At 45.2% G+C, this 21,136-nt stretch overlaps 1 non-coding gene across 1 annotated transcript; it reads right to left on the reverse strand.

Moving 5' to 3' along the window:
• Positions 1–15,119: 15,119 nt before the first annotated feature.
• TRNAK-CUU (transfer RNA lysine (anticodon CUU)) lies at positions 15,120–15,192 on the reverse strand. Its single transcript has one exon. It is a non-coding gene; the product is annotated as a tRNA-Lys (tRNA).
• Between the last annotated feature and the right edge of the window lie 5,944 nt (positions 15,193–21,136).

Below are 21,136 nucleotides of genomic sequence, written 5' to 3' on the forward strand. Positions count from 1 at the left end.
AGAGGTCACATACAATATGATTCCATATATATGAAATGTCTAGCATAGGCAAATCCATAGAGACAGAGAGTAGCATAAGAGTTGCCAGGGACTTGGGAGAAGGGGTGCAGAGAGTGACTGTGGATGATAACAGGGTTTCTTTCCTGGGTGGTGAAAATGTGCATTGATTATACTGATGGTAGTACAACTCTGTAAACATACTCAAAGCCATCAAATTGCACACTTTAAATGGATTCATTGTCTGATATATGAAGTGTATCTCAGTAAAACAAGCAAGAAAGAAAGTGAAGATGGTTTTTAGGAGACACTAGTCTGCCATCTTCTTGGTCTGCCAGCTTTCTGAATAAAGTCATATTCCTTGCCTCAGAAAAGAAAGAAAGAAAGAAAGAAAGAAAGAAAGAAAGAAAGAAAGAAAGAAAGAAAGAAAGAAAGAAAGAAAGAAAGAAAGAAAGAAAGAAAGAAAGAAAGAAAGAAAAAGAAAGAAAGAAAGAAAATAAGAAAGTTGCAGGTGAGGGACTTCTCTGGTGGTCCAGTGGTTAGGACTCTGCACTTCCACTGTAGGGGGCACAGTTTCCATCCCTGGTTAGGGATCTAAGATCTCTAATGCCATGTGGCCAGAAAACAAAACAAACAAACAAACAAAAACAAAAAGCAGTTGCAGGTGAAATACATGATGCTCAGGAAATGGAAGCTCAGAGGCAGGGCTGGAGTTTGCTTTGTGCTGAAAAAAATGCTGGAGTTGGGTGAGGAATACGTGAGGGCTCAAACACATCTCTGTACCTTGCATATAAAATCTGCCAACACACACCTTTTTAAAGTGAAGTTTGCTAGATCATACCAGCCTGGCAGAGTGTTGATTCCTGGAAACTGAATGATGAGCATGTGAACACCACTGTACTCTTCTTGCTACCTTTGGGCAGGTGTAAAAAATTCACTTATAGAAAGATGTTTTTTTATTGACATATACTTGATTTACAATGTTTCAGGTATATCACAAAGTGATTCAGTTATACATATATATTCTTTTTCATATTCTTTTTCCTTATGGGTTATTATAAGATATTGGACATAGTTCCCTGGGCAATATAGTAGGTCCTTGTTGTTTATCTATTTTATAATATAATAGTGTGTATCTGCTAATCCCAAACTCCTAATTCATCCCTCCCCACCTTTCCCCTTTGGTAAGCATAAATTTTTTTTCCATGTCTGTGAGTCTGTTTCTGTCTTGTAAATAAGTTCATTTGTATCATTTTTTTAGATTCCGCACATAGGTGATATCATATGATAATTGTCTCTGTCTGACTTACTTCACTTAGTATGATAATCTCTAGGTCCATCCATGTTGCTGCAAATGATGGTAAAATTTCATTTTTTATGGCTGAGTAGTATTCCATTTTATGTATATATATATATATATATATATATATATATATATATATATAGATGTTCATCAGTCGATGGACATTTAGTGTGCTTCCATGTCTTGGTTATTGTAAACAGCACTGCAATGAACATTGGGGTGCCTATGTCTTTCAAATTAGAGTTTAGGTCTTTTCCAGATGTATGCCCAGGGGTGGGACTGCTGGATCATATGGTAGCTCTATTCTTAGATTTTTAAAGGAACCTCCATACTGTGTAGAAAGATTTTTTAAAAGTAAGACAAATAACAACATCAAGATTATAATTTCATTTTAGCTAAGGTAATCATAATCTGTATATAGCTAAAGCATGCAAAGAAAGTTATAATCCGTACCAGTCATTAGCTCTTGGTTGGCTGGGGTGGGGTGTGGCAAAGTACTCTCATTTTCTACTTTATATATTTTTTCATTGCTTGAATTTTTACAGCAAGCAGGTACTGTCTGAGAACAAAAATTGAGATGGGGATTTTTTAAATTTTTATTTTATATTGAAGTATAGCTGATTTACAGTGTTGTGTTAGTTTCAGGTGCACAGCAAAGTGATTCAGTTATACATATACTTATATACAAGGGTGAGTCAAATAAGGGTGCGGATAATTTTTGACTCATTTTCATAGCCTTTTTCAGATTCTTTTCCCACATAAGTTATTACAGAATGCTGAGGAGCATTCTTAGTGCTATACCGTAGGTCCTTGTTGGTTATCTCTTTTATATATAGTAGTGTGTACCTGTGCATACCTGTCAATCCCAAACTCCTAATTAATCTCTCCCATCTACCTTTCTGATAGGGGATGTTTTTAGTTGCACAAATAAAACCAAGAGCATCCCAGCTGTTGGTCTTCCTGTGCTCTGTGTCCTCAGCTGGACCACACGTGTCTGAACCAGCTTGCAAAGTTCTTGCGAGTTTGAAAGGGACTGACACACCCAGACACTCAGCCAGGAGCAGCACGAACCACATCCTACCTCCCTCCCCTCCCTTCACAGACGCCTCAATCCTGAGCAGAATTTTGATTTTGGCGAATTGTCCACAATTCATCCAAATACCGCATCACCATCTTTCTTCTTTGTGACATGTCCTTTTTGCCCTAGCCCCTAAAAGTCCTTCTCATAGGTGTGAGTCAGGCGCCTCCGTAACAAATTCATCTGGCAAGTCACAGCACAGGTGACCCGTCAGTGCCGGAAACACCAAATGGTTCTCCAGGGGTCTGAAAATTATGACTTGCTCCAAGTGTCCGCCCTTCAACAAGCCAGCATCCTTACAGACAGGCTCCGACCTTCACAAGTTTACTGAGTGCCGGGGAGGGTCGAGGAGGTTCCTCGGTCTGACACAGTGCCCAGGGCCCCGATGTTGGCTCAGACGTGATTACATCTTGGAACCAGCATCTTAACCAGGTGATTTGCAGCTAGACTGCTTACTCTTCCCCAGCCTGATAAAACGATGTCCATAAAGCCTTTTTCAATCCCACGGAGGAAAACAGATCTCAGCTGGACCTACTGCCGACAGCGAGTTTTGAAAATGGAGGACATTTTTTTCCTCTAAATGAAAGACTTTGTCAAGGTTTATGGTAAAGCAGGTCTAAATAACCTTGTAATTCATTCCCACCACGGCCCTGGAATTAAAGTCGATGTGTGGGTAGCCAGGGAGGAGTGCAGCCTCCATCATTCCCAGAAATGTACATTTAGATGGAAAGTGATAAGCTGGGTTGGGGAACATTTTGCACCTGAGGCAAAACGAGTCTCATTACCAGGTAAGGAAATTTCCCTTGTCTTCCACTGTCAATTTTGTCAATGTTGCTAGAAGCAAAGGAAGAGATTTTGTTGTTGTTGTCCAACCGCAGAAAGCACGTTGATCTGTTGAAAACCAGAACTAAAAGGGATGAGACTTAAGAGGAAAACAGCTGCTTCTTGGGTTTGGTGGGATGTGCAGAGGTGGCCTGATCAGGATCGAGGTCCTTACTTTGCCACCACGTGACAATGACATCCTGAGACGTGTGGCCTGACTCAGACAAGCTTATCACTCAGCGCTCTTCCAAGCCCTTTATTTTATTTTATTTTATTTTATTTACTTATTTATTTTTTTTATTTTTTTTATTTATTGGCTGCACTGGGTCTTCGTTGCTACACACTGGCTTCCTCTAGTTGTGGCAAGCAGGGGTTACTCTTCGTTGCGGTGCATGGACTTCTCATTGCAGTAGCTTCTCTTGTTGTGGAGCACAGGCTCTAGGCACACGGGCTTCAGTAGTCATGGCTCACAGGCTTAGTTGCTTCGCAGCATGTGGGATCTTCCCAGACCAGGGATCGAACCTATGTCCCTGCGTTGGCAGGCGGATTCTTAACCACTGCGCCACCAGGGAAGTCCCTCCCCAGCCGTTTAAATATTCACTCAACATTTTTAAAACTTCCCTATTAATCCATTCACTCATTTAAGGAGTGTTCTGTGTGCAAAGCTCATTTCTAGGTAACGAGAGCACTACAGTTAATAAGACAAGCAAACTCCCTGAAGTCATGCATCTACATTTTCCTGGAGAAAGACAGCTGATAAAGAAGTAAGTAAGTAACACTCAATAAACAGTTATATTGTTAGCTATGCTAACGGACATGGGACAACTTTGAAAACATTATGTCGAGTGAAAGAAGCCAGGCACAGAAAGCCATGTATTGAATGATTCCACTTACATGAAGTGTCCCAGAAGAGGCAAATCGATAGACATAGAAAGTAAATCAGTGCATGCCAGGGGCTGGAGGAGAGGAAATGGGGGACTGCTGGTGGGTCCTGGGTGTCTTTCTTTGATGATGAAAAAGCTCTAAAATTGACGTGGTGATGGATGCACAAGTTTAAGAATATACAAAAAACCATTGAGCTGTGTACTTTCCAAAGGTAATGTGTAATATATGTAAATCATGTCTCAATAAAGCTGTTAAAAGAAAGTGATGATGGCAGCTGTATGTTTTTGCTGAGTAAATGCTGCCTCTGGACAATATGACTTAATAACTGTTTATTGTTGATCCTGAGTTTATGAGTGAGCTGGAGGGCGGTGGGGTGGCTGATCTTGGCTGGTTGCTGTAGGTCTGTGGTCAACTGGAGAGGTGGCTGAGGGCTGGTGATGGCCTCACTCACGTGTCTGGTCATTGGCCTACTGTTGGCTGGGCAAGGGGATGAGAGTGGACCACCTTCCACCGATCTGCCCTGGGCTTGTGCATGTGGTGCCCACAGGATTCTAAGAGATGGTGTGTGAGGCTTCTGGAGACCTCAGAATGGACATGCCATCATCCTTTGGACCAAGGCAAGCCCCCCAAATAGCCCTGAATCAAGAGTCTAGACTTTTTTATTAACAGCTCTATTAAGATATAATTCACACACCATGTAATTCACTTATGTAAAGTGTACATTTCCATGGCTTTTAGTATAATCACAGTTCTGCCTCCATCACCATGACCACTTTTAGGACATCTTTATTACCCCCAAAAGCAACTCTTCACCTTTAATCTCACCCCCTAACCCTCCAAGCCCCCACCCAAGCCCTGTGCAACTACTTTCTGTCTCTCTGGATTTGCTTGCTGTGGATATTTCATATAAATAGAATCCTACAGTACGTGGCCTTTTGTGTCATGTTTCTTTCACTTACACATTTTCAAGGTTCATCCGTGTTGCAGCCTGCATCCCTAGTTCACTCTTCTTTTCTTTTTTTACTTTATTTTATTTATTGGCTGCATTGGGTCTTTGTTGCTGTGCATGGGCTTTCTGTAGTTGCGGCGAGCAGGGATTACTCTCCGTTGTGGTGCTCGGGCTGCTTATTGTGGTGGCTTCTCTTGTTTTGGAGCACAGACTCTAGGCGTGCAGGCTTCAGTAATTGTGGCTTGTGGGCTCTAGAGCACGGTCTCAGTAGTTGTGGCACATGGGCTTAGTTGCTCCAAGGCATGTGGGATTTTCCTGGACCAGGGTTCAAACCCGCGTCCTCTGCATTGGCAGGCAAATTCTTAACTACTGTGCCACCAGGGAAATCCCCCTAATTCATACTTTTAATTCTCTACAATGTCCCATATTTAAGAGCTGTAGCCTCCTGGAATGTTTGCCACCTCTCTGTGGGGGAGCGAGAGTCACACTGCAACGAACATAGATACAGCACGGGGGAGAACAGAGGTCATTCTTGCAAATAGTCTACCCAGCAGTATAAATTAGTCCACATAGTTTGGAGAGTGATTCGGCTGAATCTGTGTGAAGTGTGCACTCCCTTTGTAGCAGACATGGGTTCCCCTCTCAGCAGTAAGTCCTGCTTTTTTGCTTGCATTGATTTTGTACAAGTGACAATAAGCCTAGTCTCAGGGAATGAATCATGATTGATCCAAGCCAAGCATGACAATCCCATGCCTTTTGTCAAAAACTGGTCCAGGGTGGACATGTGACACCCTTCTGGCCAGTGACAATTAAGGGTAGTCTCTTGGGGGTCTCAGAGAAAGAGTTTCTTCTCCCAGAAAGTGAAAGCTCAGCATAAGACCTCTTTGCCTATTCCCATCACAAAAAAAAATTTTTAATCTTTATTTGTTTATTTATTTGGCTGCACTGTGTCTTAGTTGTGGCACACGGGGCCTTTGTTGTCGCAAGTGGGATCTTTAGTTGCGGCATGTGGGATCTAGTTCTCTGATCAGGGATCGAACCCAGGCTTCCCTGCATTGGGAGCGTGGAGTCTTACCCACTGGACCACCAGGGAAGTACGTCCCAAAAGGTTTTTAAGGGTCATTTTGCCTGTGCATAGTTTTTTCCCATGCACCATCTACAGAACTTTCCTCACATGTACTGGGTTCAATATCACACCCTCCCCCCAAATTTGTGTCCACCTGGAAACTCAGGATGTCACCTTATTTCAAAATGGGATCTTAAAGATGTAATCACAATAAGATGAGATCATACTGGATTGGGGTGAGCTGATAAGAAGAAGGAAATTCAGACACAGAGGGACACGGGAGAACACCACGGGATGAGGACAACAGAGATTAGAGCAGTGTGTCTACACTCCAGGGACTGCCAGCATTGGGTTGCTAGGCACCAACCTTGCCACCACCTTAAATTTGGACGTTTTAGCCTCCAGACTGAGAGGGAGTGAGTTTCTGTTGTTTTAAGCCACTCCACTGTGGTACTTTGTTATGGCAGCCCTACAAAAGTCATGCACCACGAATTTTAGAATTTTTTAAAAATTGTCAAATTCCTTAAAACAAACCACAGGGACAGGAAATGGGAGCCTGTCCGGGGACTAGAGGTGGAGGCAGGACATGGTGAGGGGAGGAGATGGCACACAGGGCTCCAGAGGAGACTTGCATCTCACCATCCCAACCTCAGCTCACCTGTGACAGGATAGTGTGTTTTTCTGCCAGCAGACAAGTGACCTTCGTCGTCGTGATGACTAGAGCAAAAGCCGCTGGCACGCTCCACTCTCCTGCCAGAACAGCCTTTTTATCGTAGGAAAGAAAATATACAGTTTCTCATTTTAAAGGATTATGGGCCATGGATGCCTGCTTTCCGTATGTTAGGAGCATATAAAAATGTAGGAGCAATAAAAGTGAATAACTTGAGGTCTGCATATGATAAAGTAATTTTATTTTTTATGATAAAGCAGTTTGGCTTGAGGTGACAAAAAGTTGTTAATATTTGGGAGGGCTGGAGTTTTTCCTTTGGTCAAGGACAAGGGTTGGTCTCTGGGAGGTCATTTAATTACCTGCAATTGAGGCTTTGGACTGACTCTTCAAATACGAACGTGGATGAATTTGGACATCCCGGGGAAAGGTACCTGTGGTTGTTACTATCGTATGATACCCTGAGATTGTGTCCCCAAGGTTGCTGCTTAGTATGCGCGCACACACGCAAACACACACACACACAGCTCTCCCTGCCTGACCACAGGCTCCCAGGTCTCACCCCCAGTAGGCGAGTTCAGCGTGCTGTGGTGTGACACTCCCCTCGGCATCTGATACTGGGGACCCCAGGAAGACGTGGACCTCCTGAGGCCCTGCTGCCTCCCTGCTGACTGTGGGGACATCCTCTTAGGGAAGGATCCTGAGATGAAATTCCTAGATCCTGACAAATCACGTGGGTTCTGCCCCATCCTGCCCTCCTTCCTAGAGCCCTGTCACCTGGGGAACTGTTGCAGGCAGGGACCCTGACCATGCAGCTGGGACCCTGAAGATCAGAGGAAACAGCAGGACAGCAGCATTGCCCGTCGGTGGTAAAAGGTCCGGGAAGAAGGTGCCTCCCAGCCTGGGAGATGGAGCCCTTCATCCCTGTAGTGCAATTAATGCTCTCTTTTCCACCCTTATCTCTTCCTACTGCAAGAGGGGCCTCAAAACACTGCCTTCTTCTGTTGAGGTCACGTTCACATTGTAAAGCGACAATGCATTGATAGTCCATATATTCACATCCTTGTGCCACCATCACCTCCACTGAGTCCAGAGCAATTCCATTCCCTGCAAGAGAAACCCTGTGCCCACCAGCCCTTACTCGCCGGTCCTCCCCTCCCAGCCCTTGGCACCCACCAGCCTGTGTTCTGTCTCTATTCCAGAGAGACCTTTCACACAAATGGAATCATACAGTGTGTGGCCTTCCGTGTCTGGCTTCTTTCACTTAACATCATATTTCTGAGGTTTATCCACGTGGAGGTTTGTACCAACACTTCCATCATTTTCATGGCTGAAGACTATTCCCTCATATGGACAGATCACGCTGTGTTTATCCGTTCATCCATTGATGGACATTTGGGCTATTTTCACATTCTGGCTGTCGTGAATAGAGCTGTTACGAATACCTGTGTAAATGTTTTTTGTTTCAATACCTGTTTTCCATTCTTTTAGGTAGGAATCCAGGAATGGAATTGCTGGGTCATATGGTCATACTGGTTAACTTTTTGAGGGCCTCCCAAAGTGTTTTGGCCTTTTTTTCAGTTTAAACTTTTTAAATAATTAAATCTAACCCAAATACAGAAAGCTGAATGAAAAAAATCACATTTTAATTTATCGTTAAATTGTAATTTATATAAATTATTACAGTAGTACATTATTATGAGATGAAAACCCTGGTAACTAGCACCTATACCATCCAACTCAGAAGTTCCCCCTTGTGTGCCCCCACACGATTATAATTCCACCTGTTCCTTAAGAGTAGCTATTATCTTGACAGTTATCTATCATTTTTTAAAGTAAGTGAACCCCGGGACTTCCCTGGTGGTGCAGTGGTTAAGAATCTGCCTGCCAATGCAGGAGACATGGGTTGGATTCCTGATCCTGGAAGATCCCATGTGCCTCGGAGCAACTAAGTCCGTGCACCGCAACCACTGAGCCTGCGCTCTAGAGCCCGCGGGCCACAACTACTGAGCCCTTGTGTTGCAACTATTGAAGCACATGTGCCTAGAGCCTGTGCTCTGCAACAAGAGAAGCCACTGCAATGAGAAGCCCACGCACTGCAATGAAGAGTAGCCCCAGCTCCCCGCAACTAGAGAAAGCCTGTGTGCAGCAACAAAGACCCAATGCAGCCAAAAATAAATAAAGTAAGTAAGTAAGTAAGTAAGTGAACCCTATAGCTTGGTGATCTTTTCAATCTCAAACATAAAGTTCATTCCATTTAGGAGCTGCCTAACACTACACTGTGGGGGTGAGCTATCGTTTATCTACCAATCCCTGTCTTCGAACATGCAGATCGTCTCCAGGGCTTTGCTATGACCTTCAGAGGACTCTCATCCCTCTAAGACCCCTGGCTCCTCTTCTGTGAAATGAGAGATGGGGTGATAATCCCCACGTGAAAGAAAGTGAGCAAAAGCATTTGGCAAAGTGTAAAGCACAGTGCAAGCATAGGTCCAGGGCCTCTGCTAGACCCTGATAGAACCCTAGGTGTCCAGGGAATGAGTGTGGAGTGGAAAGCATTCATTAGCAAGCACCTTGCTACGTCTGTGCAGCAGGCTGAATTTTCCTACGTAACCACATCAGTCTTCCCATCCCACCTGTTCTTAGAATGTGACAGAGGCTCCTTTCCCAGGAGGAGGTCTAAGTTCCTCCTCTTGTATCTTGGTGTGACCCAATGGCTGCTGCACCAATAGCATATGGTGGAAGTGATGCTACTTGACTTCCAAACCGAAGTCTTAAAAAGAATACAGTTCCTGCCTGGCTCTCTCTTTGAGAAATCTCACTCCAGGGAAAGACAATTGCTTCACCACACTGTAAGGAAGCCCAAATTGATGCACGTGGATTGACCCTAGCGAGAGATCTACATGGAGAGACCACATAGAAAGAGCACATGTGGGACTTCCGTGGTTGCGCAGTGGTTAAGAATCCGCCTGTCAATGCAGGGGACATGGGGTCAAGCCCTGGCCAAGGAAGATCCCACATGCAGTGGAGCAACTAAGCCCATGCACCACAACTACAGAGCCTGTGCTCTAGAGACCGAGAACCACAACTACTGAGCCCGTGTGCTACAACTACTGAAGCCCATGTGCCTAGAGCTCGTGCTCCACAATGAGAGAAGCCTCTGCAATGAGAAGCCCATGCACCACAATGAAGAGTAGCCCCTGCTCACCACAACTAGAGAAAGCCTACGCGCAGCAACAAAGACCCAATGCAGCCAATAAATAAATAAATAAATATAAAAAAAGAAAAACCACATAACACATCCACGTGGAGAGATTCACATGGAGCCTTACTTGACCTCCCTCTGACGTGGATGGTTTCATATTCAGATTCCCAAGTTCTGTTGAGCAAAATGGGATTCTCAGTACTGATTTAGGGAAGCATACGGCTCTGTGGAGGGACAGGCATTAACCCAGTAATGATGGGTTCTTTTTGCAAGAAAGAAGGCAGGTGAATGCTTTAGGGAGTCTCCTTTGGTACCTGGTGGAGGGGAGGGGTGGGGAGGTTACAGGAAGGAACTGAGCTGGTCTTTGAAGGATAAGATGAAAAATGGAGAAAAAGAAAACATTCTAGGAGAACTATGTAGAAGCGGGTTCTGCTGAGACTTTTTAAGGCTAAAAGCTCCTAAACCTTCCTTCCAGACGTGTGAGCTTCAATCGTTTTCCCTAACCAGCATTTTAAGATGTTTGTCCGTGTTCAGCATTTTACAGCTTGAATCAGATGTTCGCAGACTTCTCAGCTGTTTAACTTAAGTACCTGGTGAGTGGCACTTTCTTATCTATTTAGCGTCCTCAGCAGGGCTGCGGAATGTGTGAACCAGATTGAATTTCCCATCAGCCTTGAGCTTCCCCTTAGCAGCAACCCGCTCCCAGGGAGAGAAATCGATGGAGAGGTAATTAAGGATCATGTAGTATCAGGGAAATAATTATGGGGGGAGGAGGACCCCAGACAGTAGTTCTCAGATGCTGTGTCTTGCCAGGTGATTCATCAGGAAACAAAGACGTAAAGATTCCTTGGTGGAAAGGAAGAGAAGTGTTATCCATATGGCAATTGAAGGAATTAGAGATGGCAATGGAGGTGTCATTATTCTAGGAAAGAAACCTCCCTTCTTCACGGAAGGTGTGCAGGAAACCTCATGGGCTTCGTTTGCTGTGAGTGTGGCTGAGTGCGGTGGGATTTACAAATATCAAATATTGGTAGAAAAAAACCTGCTACGTGTTAAGCACCTTTCGCATGGAATCCAGGTAGCAGCTGAGCCACTGTCTTTCAGAACGAAGGTTAAATTTGACCCAGATCCCTTTTTTATAACCATAAAAGCTTTACCCATCATTTCAGCAAGTTCTTCATCTGTCAGCCCCCCCAAAACCCCAGCCATGCAGCTCTGGCCCTTCCCTAGAGAAGGCCATTCACGATGAGCATCTTGGATTCCACCCTTGCCTTAACAATTTACTATTATGGTCGCAAACCTCCAGGTCTTGGTGGTTTAGCACAGCCCAGATTGGTTTCTCACTCACGTTCTCATCCAAGGCAGGACGGGAAGCCGCCTGGGGACACACTCTATGGATTATGTGACCTCCAAGATCATTACGGCAAAAGATGAGTGTGGTCACCTGGATAAGGGACCCCCAGGGAGGTCGACACCCAAATCCCAGAAACCCTTGAATGTGTTTCTCTATGTGGCAAAGGGACTTTGCAGATGTGGTTGGATTTAGCATCGTTGTTGAGGAGATTATGCTGGTTAATGAGGATAAATCTAACCATCGGGGTCCTTGTAAGAGGGAGGCAGAGGAGACGGATGACCCGAGATGGGTGTCAGAGAGGAGATGGACCGCAGAAGCAGAGATTAGAATGAGGTGGCCGGGAGCCAAGCAATGCCAGCGGCCTCTGGAGGCAAGCGACAGATTCTCCCCTGGACCCCTTAGAAGGAACCAGCCCTCTCTCTCACTATGTATCAGTTTGTTATGGCTGCATACATGTTAAAACACACACAGAGGGAAGACGATGTGAGGCTCAGGGAGAAGACTGCTGTCTACAAGCCAAGGAGAGAGACCTGGGCAGATTCTCCCTCACAGCCTCAGAAGACATCAGTCCTGCCAAGACCCTGATTCTGGATTTTGAGCCTCTAGAATTTCTAGCCCATAAATTCCACAGTTTAAGCCACACCATTTTTCACTCTTCTGTATTCACTCATCAAGGAAACTTGTTCCAAAACTAACCACTGATAATAGCCTTTAGAAATGTAGTCTTTTAGGGCTTCCCTAGTGGTGCAGTGGTTAAGAATCCACCTGCCAGTTCAGGGGACATGGATTCAAGCCCTGGTCCAGGAAGATCCCACATGCTGCAGAGCAACTAAGCCCGTGCACCACAACTACTGAGCCCATGTGCTGCAACTACTGAAGCCTGCGCACCTAGAGCCCGTGCTCCGCAGCAAGAGAAGCCACCACAATGAGAAACCCTCGTACCACAACGAAGAATAGCCGCCACTCGCCTCAACTAGAGGAAGCCCATGTGCAGCAATGAAAACCCAATGCAGCCAAAAATAAATAAATAAATAAATAATAAAATAAATCTTTAAAAAAAAAAGAAAAAGAATTGTGGGCCTTTGGAGATCAGTCCATCAAAACAAGAGAGGAAGAAAAAAGCTGTGCAATTAATGGCAAAGTTGCAATGTGGGTTAAATTTCATATTTCTTTTGGATTTTATGAGACTTCCTGATTCCTTCCTGTGGGTTCTTGCAGTTTTGAACTAGCTCAGATTATAGCATAAAGGCATGTTAACATTAGCGAATTTTGGTATGTATTTGTACTCTGGACATACTTTAAAACTCCGTAATGAAAAGTTACCCATCTTTGGTTTATGAAACCAAACCAAAACACACACGCAAATAAATGAGAGCTTTGATCCTTGGCACTTAACCCTGTATGGTTCGAAGCACCTGCTCCATGCCCAGTGCTGGGCTGGGCGTTGGGGATGCGGAAGGAGAGCAGCCCAGACTCTGACCTCAGGCTGCTCACCATCCAGGTGGGGAGAGGAAAGTATGAGCCACCACCACACTGCCTGACACACATGACACGCGCACACACGGGCACGTGCCTGGCTCGAGTCCCGGCCAGTGCTTACGCGTGGCAAGTTCTGTAAAAACGGAAACCCTGACCCTGGGGAAGCAATTGGATGATTCCAGGCAAGGCTGAGGTTCCAGTTAAAGCCTGAGAGACAAATTCAATCCACTCTCACTTTACTGAACTCATTTTGCCTGTTCCCGGCGTACACTTGCAACACAAGGAATCTGATTTGAATGGAGACATCTCCGTTTTGAGGATGTTTGGGATTCGGTCTCTGAATGTGGCCGAGGCAGTAACTCCGGAGATGTCAGGATGCTGCACTGGGGGCTGATGCCTGAGTGAGAGCTGGGGCTGCTGGGGAGGGAGGGATGAAGGGAGGGATTACAGGGCACAGGTGAGCAGCCGACACACCTGCGTCCCAGCCACATCACTGCCCCCTGCAAGCCATGCACCCACGGGCAAGCTATTTAAATACCCAGAGACTCAGTTTCCTCTCCTGTAAAAGGTCTCAACTAGTAGGACTTACTCCATGTATCTGTTGTAAGAATTATGTAAGGTACCAGAGATGGGGTCAGCCTCAACAGAGTACCAATTATTGTGTAAAATAACCCACAAAATCGTGGCAAGATTTATTACTGTCAAGGGAGGGGGCCTTGGCGGAGGATTCCAGAATCAGACCAGAAGAAGTGGGACAGCGTGGGGTAAAGCCCAAATTACGCACTGCCTCAGCATCTGGGAGAAAACAGGAGGGCCTCAAATGGCCTTGCTGAAGGCTCCAATGTCTCCATTCTTGGCCTCTGGACATCTGTCTCTAAACTGACATCACAGAGCTGTCTTCTACCCACCACTAATCCATGTACAGTAAGGCCCCTACATACGAACCTTCAAGTTTCAAACTGTCAAAGATGTGAACGTGTGTTCGCATGTCCAATCACATAAGTTAGTTCACGTGTCTGGTGTACATTGTCACATGTGTGCATCCCCTGCAAGGCTGTCCTTCTGTGTACTTCACTGTACAGTACTGTATAGAGTACAATAGTGCAGTGTCTTTATTTCAAGCCCAGGATGTCTGGAAGCAAGCGTAAAAGCAGTGGTGATGTGGCTGGCACTACTGTACTTTTCAAGGTACTGTACCATAAGATTAAAAATGTTTTCTTTATTTTTTGTGCTTGTTTATGTATTATTTGTGTGAAAAGTATTATAAACCTATTACAGTACAGGACTACATAGCTGATTGTGTTAGTTGGGTACCTAGGCTAACTTTGTTGGACTTAAGAACAAATTGGACTTACGAACGCACCCCCAGAACAGAACTCGTTTGTATGTAGGGTACTTACTGTATACACCTGCAACTCCGAATTCACTGAAGAGCGAGGACTCAGAGGAGCCTTCTTCCGACACAAGGCCCCCCTCCTCTGGGCAGCAGACACCAGGTATGATGGAGAGAGAAGGTGCCAGGCTCTCCCATCAAAGCGGAGTGGCCCCAGGTCAATTAAACCACAACATTTCTCTGGCTGTGTCCTCAAGAAGGACAGTCTGTGCGTAACAGCTGTGTTGCAAAACGGCTTTCTCTGAGACAGAACTAAGATGGGTCAGTGTAAGCCGATCAGAGAGCGGCTTCACTGGAGAGAGGCTTACACAGAGTTGTCTGGTCCCAAGGGAAACAATGGGCTCAGTGGGAGAGGCGGAGCCGTTTGAGCCCCGTGAAGAATAAAACCTCGAACGGAAAAGAAAGAGATGCCTCCTATTGCTTGTGTTTCTAACATTTCTTGGCAGTTTGTCAAATGCCTACTGTTTGGCTTTTGAAGGATGGATCATTTTCTCCCTCAGTTTCTGAGTTTCTTCCCCGGCGTCCAGTGGAAGAATGTCTAACTCGGGAAAATCATGGAACAGACCCCTGTTCTTCCCTTCCCCTCTGCCACGCCGTGCCTGGAGGGCTCTTCCACAGACCCTGCAGACCCCAGCTATTCTAAAAGGGTTCTTCCCAAGAATTAGACCCCAGAGCGGGGGAAGGGGGCAGTCCACTCAGCCCCAGATGGTACTCTCAGGTCCACACTCTCAAAGCCACCAGTGGGTAGACATGGTTGGTAAATAAAACAGTAAATCATATAACTTATGCTCAAAAGTGATAAGTGCTATGGAGAAAAATAAATCAGAGAAGGAGGATGACAGCCAGGGATGGAGAGATTGCAGTTTTATTTTTTTGTTTGTTTTTTGTTCTTTTGGCCATGCCATGTCACATGTGGGATCTTAGTTCCCCAGCCAGGGATCGAACCTGGGCCCTTGGCATTAAGAGTGCTGAATCCTAACCACTGGACCACCAGGGAATTCCCAAGATTGCAATTTTAAATACAGCATCTTAGGGAAAGTCTTCCTGAGAAGGTAACATCTGAGCAAAGCCTTGAAGAAAAGCAGTGAAAGAGCCATGTAGCTATCTGAAGACAGAGCTTTCTGCATAGAAGGAAACAGCACGTGCAAAGGTCCTGGGGCAGGACCAGGCCTGGGAGCTTCCAGGAGGCCAGCATAGCTTGAGAAGAGCAACTTAGGGGGACAGATGAAGTCAGAGAGGTAACAGAGGGGGGCACATCATACAGGCCACTAGGAGGATTTTGTCTGTTACTTTCAGGTTTTAAGCAGAGAATTTCCTTTCTGTGCTGCTTCCCTGCTGTGTCCCAAGAGTGTCCATCTGAATTTAGCAGTTTCTCAGTTTAAGACACATTCACCAAGTCAAAGCGTGTGAATCACTGTGTGTTGAACACACGTGATCCCAGTTTTCAGGAAGCTTCTGATGTAGAGGAAGGTGGTCCTGGAGCTGGCTCATGGGCTCATACACACCATCTGATGCCACACTGGCAGCTGGAAGTCAGCCGCTGTGATCTACACCCCCTCCACCCAACAGAACTGATTGTTAAGCATTTCTCAGGGCACTGCTGCAATACTTCTTACTACAGTCATTCTTACTTCAGTGTTCTGTTCAAAGCAGAAGAAAAGTGAAACGGGGTGGAGAGAAGCAACCCTCACTACCATCTATGTTCTCTTCTTCCCTGTGTCTCAGTCACCTGTTGCTGTGTAACAAATCATCCCAAGTCTCAGTGGCTTCAAGCAACAATTCACTAGTGCTGTATTTTGTGTGCTTGCAGGTCAGTATTTCAAACAAGGCATAGCTGGGATAGTTTCTCTTACTAGGTCAGACTGAGCATCTCTAACTACTAGGCTTCCTTACAACACAGGGACCTCAAAGTGGTTGAACTTATCATATGGGGCTTGGGGCTCTGAAGAGACCAAGGCAGAAGTAGCCTTTTCTGTTCCTTAGCATCAATTCCTGCTCAAAGCAAACACAGGTCAGGCTAGATTCAAGTTGAAGGGGAAGAGATCCCACCTTTCAGCACAAGTGTCAAAGTATTTGCCACCATCTCAACATGCTTCATGGGCACACAAAGGGGCTGCATACTCTGGCTCCCTTGCAGTAAAGCACGGCTGTGGGGCTGAGTTTCATCCCACAAAATGTTAAATTTGCATTAAATCTCTGTGCAGAACTCTGATGGCTGGAAAAGGACTCTGAGAACTCAGAGGAGGAATAAACCATGAGACAGAAGGAACATGGGTTCCTGCATAAATGAATGATGCAGACACACACACATACAAACCTGCCTTGAATTGTGACGTGGGTACTAAACTTGCATCGCATATAGGCACTGAGATGTCAGGGCTTGTCTGTATTTTCTTGTGATGGTTTTACTACTTCTCCGCAAATTCTTTAATACTTATCCCATCAACATGAGATGGAGTCATCAATTCCACTGTTGGGTATACATCCAAAAAAACCCAAAACACTAAATCAAAAAGATACATGTACCCCAATGTTCATAGCAGCATGATTTACATTTGCCAAGACATGGAAGCCACATAAATGCCCATCAACAGATGATGGAGAAAGAAGATGTGGTATAAGTGTATATATACATGAGGGTGAGTCAAAAACTGTCCACACTCTGATTATATTAAAACTTCTATAAATTCTACAGCCAGAGTGTGGATAATTTTTGACTCACCCTCATATGTATGTGTGTGTGTGTGTTTTTATGGCTGAGTATATATATATATATATATATATATATATATATATATAGAATTAAATTTTGCCTTTTGCAGCAACATGGATGGACTTGGAGGGCCTTATGCTAAGTGAAATAAGTCAGAGAAAGACAAACACTGTATGATATCACTTGTATGTGGAATCTAAAAAATACAACAAGCTAGTGAATAGAACAAAAAGAAGCAGACTCACAGATACAGAGAACAAACTAGTGGGTACCAGTGGGGAGAGGGAAGGGGGAGGGGCAGTATAGGGGTAGGGAAATACGAGGCACAAACGATTAGGTTTAAAATAAGCTACAAGGATATACTGTACAACATGGGGAATCTAGCCAATATTTTACAGTAACTATACATGGAGTATAACCTTTAAAAACTGAATCACTATATTGTACACCTGTAACATATAATATTGTACAGAAACTATTTACTTCAATATTTTAAAAAAGGAGGTGGTGAGACTTCCCTCGTGGTACAGTGCTTAAGAATCTGCCTGCCAGAGAATGGACTGGAGGACACGGGGTTGGGGGGGCAGGGGGCAAAGGGGAAGCTGGGTCGAAGTGAGAGAGTAGCATAGACATATTTACACTACCAACTGTAAAATAGATAGCTAGTGGGAAGTTGCTGTATAACAAAGGGAGATCAACTCGATGATGGGTATGCCTTAGAGGGCCAGGACAGGGAGGGTGGGAGGGAGTCACGGGAGGGAGGGGATATGGGGGTATATGTATAAATACAGCTGATTCACTTTGGTGTACCTCAAAAGCTGGTACAAGAGTGTAAAGCAATTATATTCCAATAAAGAGCTTAAAAAAAAAAATCCACCTGCCAATGCAGGGGACATGGGGTCGAGCCCTGGTCTGGGAAGATTCCACATGCCTCGGAGCAACTAAGCCCGTGCACCACAACAAGAGATTCCACCACAATGAGGAGCCTGCGCACCACAATGAAGAGTAGCCCCTGCTCACCACAACTAGAGAAAGCCTGTGTGTAGCAATGAAGACCCACCGCAGCCAATCAATCAATCAATCAATAACAAACACACCCCTCTAGCTGGCTTTACCCCTTCCCATAGAAGGATTTTTCAGGTGAACATTTGAGAACGGAGAGGGTAGTATGGAGCCATCACAGCCACTCTGTGGCATTTAGTGGAGTTAGGGTTTCTGAGTAAATATCCTACAACTCGTGGGAAGTCCAGCAAGGTGGAGGTTACCTGCCCAAAATGCTGGTTGCTGTCCCATTGAGAAACACCGAATCCATCTCATTCCTTGGTTGTCTGGAGCCAGAACGGGCTACTAAAAAGAGCATCTCCTGGACTTGGAAACTGGGCCGAGGACTCGTCTCTCTGTTTTCTGGCCGTGGGAGACACAGAGCCCTGTGTCTGCTCCCCTCTGCGCTCTCATCACCTACCTTCTCCCTTTTCCTCCCTAAGCCACGTGAGTGTTCTTTTTATTCTTCAAACAGACCTAATACGTACGCAATCCAGTTCTTTCCTCTGCCTGGAGGACTCTTCCCCGGGAAGGGCAAATGTGGACAAGCTATTATGGGCTCTGTTTCTTATTCAGACCTCAGCTCACAGGTCCCCCTCCTCTCTGGAATCTCCCCCAGTCACTGGAAGCCCCATCCTCAGTCACCATCACATCACCTTGTTTAACTTCCCACGTGGCACTAATCCCTCTGTGACATTAGTGGTTTCAGCTATTTACTTCTTCATTACCTGCCCAACTCCCCCGCCCCAGCCCCAACTAGATTTTGAGCTCTGTGAGAGCAGGGATTTGGGTCCAGCTTATTTCCTGCGCACCCCAGTGCCTAGCACATGGAGGTGGTTCAGCAAACATTTGTTGGATGAATGAGGGGTATGTACATTTCACTGAGCACAAGTTTCTTCTTCTGTGAACTTGGAATAATATTTCCGACCTCCTGGCATTGTGTAAAAACAACAGGGGTTATAATAACCATGGCTTAAAGGCATAGATTTAAACGCACTATTGCCTCTAAAAGTCTTGCACAAATTAGGCACTTGTGAACACTGGCTCCCTGACACCGGCTGGTCCTCATTCAGCATCGGGATTTCTCTTGTTGTTTTGTCGTTTCTCTGAGAGAGGCTGGTGCCTGCTGCAGCCATTTCACCTAATTATTCCATCTTCTTCCCAGTTCATTTATTTTTAATTAATTAATTGATTGATTGATTAATTGGCTGTGTTGGGTCTTCGTTGCTGTGTGTGGGCTTTCTCTAGTTGCGGCGAGTGGGGGCTATTCTTCGTTGCAGAGTGGGCTTCTCATTGTGGTGGCTTCTCTTGTGGAGCACGGGCTCTAGGCACACAGGCTTCAATAGTTGCGGCACTCGGGCTCAGTAGTTGTGGCACACAGGTTTAGTTGCTCAGCGGCATGTGGGATCTTCCTGGACCAGGGATCGAACCCGTGTCCTCTGAATCAGCAGGTGGATTCTTAACCACTGCACCACCAGGGAAGTCCCCCAGTTCATTTAAAGCCCCCTGAATAGAAAGGGCTGGCCTCATGGGTAGTCTCTCCTCATCGACCCCTCCTGTTTATAGAGAATTCGGTCAGCCTCACTCTCCCAGGTTTCAAATCCATGGAGTTGCCACTAAAGAACCCTTCAGCATACCACTTGTTTCTGTTTTCACTCTCCATGTACTTCAACAAAAGATTTACTCTCTCCTTCTAGGAGTGATTAGAAAAAAATTTCTGAAGGTTTATCCAGAGAGAGTCAATATTTAGATAATACCAAAGCAAAACAAAAATAACCAGGCAACAATGCATCTGCTGCTCTGGAGAGAAGGCAAGGGGGCGGCGGGGAGCTTCCCTCTGCTGGACTTGAAAACTGCCCGTCATGGGGAGAGGCAGGGCGCTGGCAGGGTCTTCAAGGTCTGAGACAGCCCGAGCCCTGCAGTCAAGGTTCTCGACTAATGCTGGGTCTTTATAATCTAAAATAGGATCAAGGCAAGGTCTGGTCCCAAAGAAAATGGAAGGATGCTGATGACAGTGGGTATTTGTGTCGTGCTTTCTTGGAATTCTTTCCCCTCTTTGCCAGGGGAAGGCTCTGTGCTTGTCTGTGGACCCACCTTTGCCCACTCTCAGTCCCGTGCTTGGCAGGGACCACCTCTACCCCCCACTCCTCCCTTCCTGGGGCACATCGTGGTGTCCGCACTTCAGACAGCCAGCATGTGGCCTTGGCCTAGCTTCTGGGCTTGGTTCAAGGGTAAGCTGGTGGCCTGAGTGTATCTCCTGCCAGTGGATCTCAGCACCCTTGCAGGAGCAGCTGAAAGAAGATGTTCCCTCACCCTGCTGCCCTTGGGGCTGGGAGGGTGTGAAGAACTGGGCTGCCATGTTGCCAACTCTTAGAACGTCAGAAACGTCCCCCCAAAATGCCATGTAAACCTCGAACCTTGAGTGGATCTAGGTTTTGTGGGACCTGAATGGAAGGAGCAATAGAGGAAAAATCTAGAAATGAGATGAGAGTTGATACATAACTCAATGACAGTGCAAACTTATACAGATCTTGACTGAAACAAACTGTAAAAATGAATATGTACATAAAACATTGAGGAGTCCATTGAAAATCTGAATAGAGACTGGGTCTTTGATGATGTGATGGAGCTACTGTGATTTTTTTAGGTGTGATCATGGTATTGTGCAGTTTTTAACAGCTCTGATCTTTTACAGATACATATAAAATTTTTATGGACACCGTGACATACATGATGTCTGGGATTTGCTACAAAATCATACATGTACGAAGGAGGCAGATGAGGTTATAAACAAAACAGGTAAATGATGCTGATTTTATATCAGATGCTTTGAATAAAAATCGGTTGTTACAGGGGCTTCCCTGGTGGTCCAGTGCGTAAGACTCTGCTCTCCCAATGCAGGGCGCCAGGGTTCCATCCCTGCAGAGAACTAGATCCTGCATGCCACAACGAAGATCCCGTGTGCTGCAGCTAAGATGTGGCGCAGGCAAATAAATAAATATTTTAAAAAATCAGTTGTTACAATAACAGTTTCATCCAATTCAGGAAATCAAAGCACAGTTTTGGGGAGTTTGTTCAGTTGAAGATGAAATATCTGAATGATTGTAAATGCTATTGTAAATTCAGTGAAATGTTCGACACTGAAGACAAAATAGTTACTTGTTTTTATAGGAATAATATGAATACA

The sequence above is a fragment of the Hippopotamus amphibius genome, chromosome 8 (assembly GCF_030028045.1).
Source record: "Hippopotamus amphibius kiboko isolate mHipAmp2 chromosome 8, mHipAmp2.hap2, whole genome shotgun sequence".
NCBI lineage: Eukaryota > Metazoa > Chordata > Mammalia > Artiodactyla > Hippopotamidae > Hippopotamus > Hippopotamus amphibius.